Source organism: Oryza brachyantha, chromosome 4 (assembly GCF_000231095.2).
Source record: "Oryza brachyantha chromosome 4, ObraRS2, whole genome shotgun sequence".
In the NCBI taxonomy this organism is placed as follows: domain Eukaryota; kingdom Viridiplantae; phylum Streptophyta; class Magnoliopsida; order Poales; family Poaceae; genus Oryza; species Oryza brachyantha.
This window is the reverse complement of record NC_023166.2, coordinates 10,076,773-10,083,498: the sequence shown is the minus strand read 5'-3', so window position 1 is coordinate 10,083,498 and position 6,726 is coordinate 10,076,773.

Here is a 6,726-nt window from a genome sequence, read left to right as displayed (position 1 = left end):
ACCGCCTGTCTCGAGGTAAAAGCCAAATTTTGCCATCTTTGTTTTGCAAAAGCAATTTTCCGTTCCTTTTTCTGCTTTCTAGCAAGTCTAAAACAGAAACCAACAATATGGCCATCTTTGCCACAAAAGGAACATGTATACTTATCACGATGAGTTGAAGCACAAGTTGATATAGCAGGTTTAGCATTAACAACCGATGTAGTACTAAAGACAGGTTTGGCATTTACAACAGATTTAGTGTTAAAAGCAGGTTTAGCATTCACAACATGTTTAGCACTCACAACTTTTGATGAAGAAGCACTCAAGGAAGACATGATGCCAGCAGATTTAAATACAGTGGTCTTAGGTTCAGGTTCAGTCAAAATTTCACCATTCTGAACAATACTTAAAACAGTAGGAGGATGTCTAGAAAAGTGAACATGAGGATCAAAACCTAAACCACGATTGTGTGTGCTAACTTTAGATTGATCAAGAATCATGTTGAGGTTCCTTTTTCCATCAGAAAATCTTTGCAAAGAACTTTTTAAATAAGAAACCTCTTGAGTTAAACTAGCACAATTTTTGCAAGAAATCACTTCATCTCTTTTAACAACTTCCTCCATTTGTTTAACACACTCCAAAGCATGTTTAAGTTTCATCTCATTAGCAGGACATGTCAAGCAAGGTTTAGCACTAGATTGCTTGATTCTTTTAGAGCTAATCAAGTTAAACATAGAACTAGCAAACACAGCAACTCGACATTTGTTTAAAGCTCTCTTAGCCAAGAACAATTTATCAACCAATCTAGTATTCATTGTAAAGCTAAGAGCAAGACAGGATTCAAGTTTTCTAGATTTCTTGGTTACAGCATCAAGTTTTTTGCAATTATTCTGATTAACTTCTCTTACAGTATTCACTTCAGCAAATAAAACATCACACGATTTGCATTCATCATCAATAGAAGCAAGAGATTTTAATTTACTATTTTCAATATTAAGAGAATCAATAGTAACTTCTTGTTGACTAATTTTTTTCTCAAATTTAGAAATCTTGTAACCAAGTCTAGCAATCACTTCTTGAAAATATTCAACACTAGAAGGACCAGTTACCTCGTTGTCATCGTCAGAATCTTCAAAACTTTTAGCCATGAGACAAACACCAGCAATGTTCATACTCTTGTCTTCTTCTTCATCATCTTCAAACTCAACGTCACTGTTTTCTTGAACAGCTGCAAAAGCTTCATCCAACGCCTTTTGATAATACTTCTTCATCTTCATATTCTTGATTTGTTTCTTATTCTGCTTGGCATCTTTAGATGCATCTTGAGGTTTAGCTTCTTCCTGTTTACCTCTTCCAAGCTTGGGGCACTGAGAACGGATGTGATTCGGTTGACCACATCCAAAGCATCGAATTGGTCCTCCTCTTCTCCTGATCCTGATATTACTCACAGCTCGAGAAATTCTGTTAGCGGCCAAAACCAAGTCCTCCTCACTGATCTCTTCCAGTTGATCATCGGACAAGGCGGTAAAAGCAGCAAAGGCTGCCAAAGAAATAGACTCAGAAGAAGATCCAGATGAGGATATTAAAGCAGTAGATTTCAAATCAGTCCTTTTTGAAAGAATATTCATCTCATATGTTTTCAATTTAGTATAAAGAATATCCAAAGTTAAAGCATTCATATCAACAGACTCTTGAATTGAAGTAACTTTAACATCCCAAACTTTCATATCAAGGCCATTCATAAAGTGACGAGCAATCTCAGATTGAGAATAGTTAACATCATAAGAAGCATCAACAGATCTAAGATCACTCAAGATTTTATTGAAACGAGCCAAATAGTCATCCAAGGATTCTCCAAGTTTCATCTCAAATTTTATGTACTCCTTTTTGAAAACATCCTTTCGCAACTCTTTGATATTTGAAGTTCCAGTATGAAAATCATTTAAAGCTTTCCAAATCTTATTAGCAGTTGCAAGATGCGAAACACGATCAAAATCGGAGCGAGAAATCCCATTCAGAATAATATTGCGCGCTTTGCAATTATTTTCAAATTCTAATTTTAGAGCCGGAGTATCAATGCGTTCAGGAATCTCATAAGGTTGATTAACTTTAAGCCAAATATCATAACCCTGAGATGTAATATAAGATTCCATCTTTTTCTTCCAATAGTCAAAATCAGATCCATTAAATATGTGAGGTTTGTTTGAAAACTTTTCAGCCATGGCAAACAAATCTAAAGATCGGTGAAGATCAAATAGAAAACGAGGCTCTGATACCACTTGTAGGATCGAACAAGATCAAACAAACCTACCAGAGGGGGGGTGAATGGTAGGGAAAAACAAAACCCAAAAATCTTTCGCGGAATAAAGGATTACCTCTGTCGAAGAAATTGACGAAGACTTGCTACCTTAATCACGTCGCTCCTGTGTCGCTGCTACCTTGATCGTGCCGCTCATGTGCCGTCGAGCAGATCATCGAATCGCGCCACTCCTATGACGTCGATCGGATCGTCGGAATCCAAAAAATCACCAGTAGATGAAAGTCGAAAACGTAGATTGAATGATCTTGACTTTATTGCATCAACTGGTATTTACAAAGTGCACCAACAGCACTCCTATCAAAATCGTCGATCTAGAATCAACAACTAAGTCTCACAAAAGCACACCGGGGGCATACCCCTCGGTCTCTATTTATATCGAAAAGTCTATCACCAAATAGTAGTAGGATTCCTTATACTAATATGGCTCATCTCTTAGTTTTCCTAATTAAATCCAACATGCCAAAATCAGGCGTGCTACAGTAGTCCGACTGCTACAGTACCCGCCGCGCTACAGTAATCCGGGTCCGCTACAGTAATCCGATCCGGTTGCTACAGTGCCGCGCGCTACAGTAACGACGCTGCTGCAGTGTCCGAACCTGTAGCAAATTCCTTTTCTTTTCTCATCCAGTTTTGATCCGATTTTCTTCCCGATTTTTTCGGCGCTTACACATACAACATGTGAAGCCCGTTACGATTCCATCCCACACGGTGTTGCTCCACCATGTGCCAACTCGTATTCAATATCGTCACCTGGCATCCTCGATCGTCCGGACCTCAGCTCCTCCCTGAGCCTAGTCACGATCCCACCGCCATTGACCGATATTGACTTCAAGTCACCTGCACAACTAGAGACAAACCAACCGTTTCCGAGCACAGATATCGCAACCTGACTCACATTAGTTACACACACTCGCACCAACACCTTAATTGTTTCCAAACCAAATTCAATTTATAAACCAAATGGCAAGCCAATTGTTCATCAGAAAATATTAATCATGCTTATGATCTTACAAGAGTTAATGTATTTTTTTCTCAAATGAAAGAAGCTATAAAAGATAAAAGTCAGAGTTCATGTATTTTTTTTCTCAAGCTCGTTCCATGTGATGTATTGCAAAATCCATCGTAGAAACCACACCGTATTTTTTTTCTCAAGCTCGTTCCATGTGATGTATTGCAAAATCCATCGTAGAAACCACACCAGACAAACATACCAAAGCATCACCCTTACTCAACTCATTTGCCTGTTTTGTTGTGCAAACCCATGTTCCACTCCTGCCACCCTATAAAGTTTACTTTAGGTACCTCATCTTGTTGTCTAGTTTAAATCACATACCTAAATTGCAACAATAGAAATCTTGACCCTCTAACTTGTAAAACCAGGTTAAATTAGGTCCTCCGACAGTAATGAGTCTATTTTAGCTCACATGGTGGTTATGTGGCTAATTTGACTTGCCATTATCCCCACGTGGGCATTGTCATGGCAATGAAAGCAAAATGAAAATATTATGAAATATAAACAAAATATGTAGAGCCCATATGCTAGTCAAACAAAAGACAAAAACAGTGGAACACACATGCCAGTGGGACCTACTTTCTCCACCTCATCCCTCTATCTCTTGCATCTTCTCTCTCCTCTCCCTACCCACTCCCCCTATTATTTTCCACGAGGATCTAGCATGTGGATCTGTCCTTGTCGTTGGTGAGAAAAACGAGTTGACAACAATGGTCAGCTAGGCAACATGCTCGTCGTCAGCGGCGGAGGTGGCATGGGGGCTGGGGGGTCTTCGGCCCCCACTACTGGCGCCGATCCCATGGAGACCCCCCTAAGCTCCCTCTTAAGACCCCCCTACAAATTTTCTCTATGGTTTCATGGGATGAGGGATGGAGTTCTTCAGTTCGTGATTGAAGGTAGAAGATGAAGTTAGTTGGACCGTTATGAAAAGAAGCCTAGCAAATTTGTTTCCTTAGCCTAGCCACTTAGAACACAGCCATCAACATTCAGCCATCCATTTTCATCTATTTCCATCTAAACCGTTCATACTCATCCCAATCCACACACTCCCCACCATAATACCCTAATCCTCATTCACACCCACCCAATCTCAGGCGGCTGGCGGTGTACGATGGATGCACGGAGTGGTGGAGGCGGTCGTCAGCTGGCAGCCGATGGCGAGCGCGTAGGAGCGGGCCGAGCGGCAAGTGGCCTACGCACGCAGTAGGGGTCGGCAGCGGCGTGTGGCATGGCAGGGAGCCCTGTACACGCGGCACGACGGAGGGCGGCAGGGACGCACCCGCACATGGTAGCCGGTTTGTTTAGCCCCCCTATGATTTTTTCCTGGATCCGCCCCTGCTTGTCGTCAATACCAAATGGCGAGGGCAATAGCCACGGAACACATGCTAGGCCTAGTCATCCTCTGCCTTCCTTAGCATGCCTAGATCTAGCTGGAACTGACTGCCCCTTGCTCCCGACGAAGCAAGCCACCTTCCCACCACAATACTCCTTCCTGATGTTGTTGCCGAGCCAAGCTTTACCTCCTTGCAATCTGCCCCAACCCCCTAGTGAGCTCTGCCTCTCTTCTCGACTGCACTGGCGCTCGCATATCCATTGGTGGAGCCAGAGGGCAAATGTCTATGGAAACGGGAGTGGCAAAGGATGTGTTCATCTTCTGCTAAGCCACCTCACCATCACCGGTTTGTCTCCTCCTTAGCTTGCTCGCCCCTGTAATAGCAAGCAGTGGTGTATCCAGGATTTTTATTATGAATGGTCCAACCTACATAACGTTTTTTAATTCTCACAAATATAACACACAATGTATATAATCAAAATATAAAATTGAAAAAAAACTACAATTTGCATGTGTTAATAAATGGTATTTTTATTCAACTTTTATTTTTTTCTCTATATAGGCTTAAGCTATGATTTGTTTGGGTACCCTCTATATCCGCCCTGGTGGCAAGGGGAAGTTGTGGAGACCGACACTGGGAAGGGGAGAACCTCGTCACCATCGATCGTTCCTCTTGTCCCTACGACTCCCGGACAGTCAATGGCATGCTAGCTAGATAGGGGACGTAGCTTCTAATCTCGACCCTGCCCTCTTCCCTCACTTGTCGCATAGATCAACGTTGGAGCTAGTGAACTTAAGCTTGCCATCCTGTTCATGACAGGGTGATGGTGGCGGCCGATGAGGAAGGTGATAGAGGGGTGGAGGGATCCACGATGCTTGACCTTATTGAGCTTCCCTGTCTTTGCCGCCATGACCCGAGAGGATGCGGACGGAGCTGGAGCATGGCCAGCCTACCACCGCCTTGAGATCCTGCTACGGTCGTGATTCGACGTCGCATGCTGTAGCTCAACCCGGTTGATTCATGCTACAGTAGGGAAAAGAGAGAGTGGGGTCCCATTGATACATGGGTCCCATATACTTTTTCCTTTTTCTGCTGACTAGAGTGTCACGTCCAGGGTTTGCGTAACCGCGGTAACCGGGCCCTCCGCGGAGACTCGGCTTTGGTAAGTCGCGATAACCGAATTTAAATTTAAGGAGAATTTAAAAAATTTGAAGAAATTTAATAAAAAAATATGTTGTATAGGTCGATATGTAGTGTAGTTTTGTCAAAGAAATTTATGAAAAAGTATATTTCCGGCGTAATTAAAAATCATAAACGAGAATTCGGGAAACAAAATTAAAATATAGCTATTGCAAATAATATTTCATAGCAAGATGGTTAAGAATATTTTGTTGTTGAGTCATTATTAATTTGCACTGGACACTACGGTACATAATGTTAAAATACAAATATAAAACAAGAGAAAATCCATTGTGCGCTACTGACTTTGTCACCTTTCTACAATATACCATTGAGTTTGTCGAGTTCTACATTATGCCCTCTATTTTGCTGAACTTCCCTACCATACCACTGACGGTAGCAGTTTGGCCGTTAGCCTCTGTTTGAACTCGTGAAAGGACAAATTTGCCCTTTTCACAGTTGCTCCTCCAGTGCACTACCGATTACCATTGCCATGAGATGATGATAGTGGTAATTACTCTTGATGGTTACAGCAACTTCACAAGCTTTAATAAGGAGTTCTGCTACTACACACATATTTATTATTAATTACTTTTGAGTGTTTTTTGTTTTGTTTTAAAGGACAAAACCCTCCAAATTAAAGTATGTATTCACTATTTACGTACGTATATGGTTGGTCTAACTATATATACGTACGTGCATGCTTCTGTGATGATGGAGTATTGCTGAGGCTTTTTTCTAAGACGTAAAGGAATGAGGAGAAGAGGTATAACGGAAAAAAAGAGAGAAGAATTGAGAGGAGATAGATACGGTACTGATGCGGCAATTTCGGGCGGCGTTAATGTCATTGCATCGCAGTCAAGACCTTAATCGGCATGCATGAATGGGTATGGCAGGCAGGC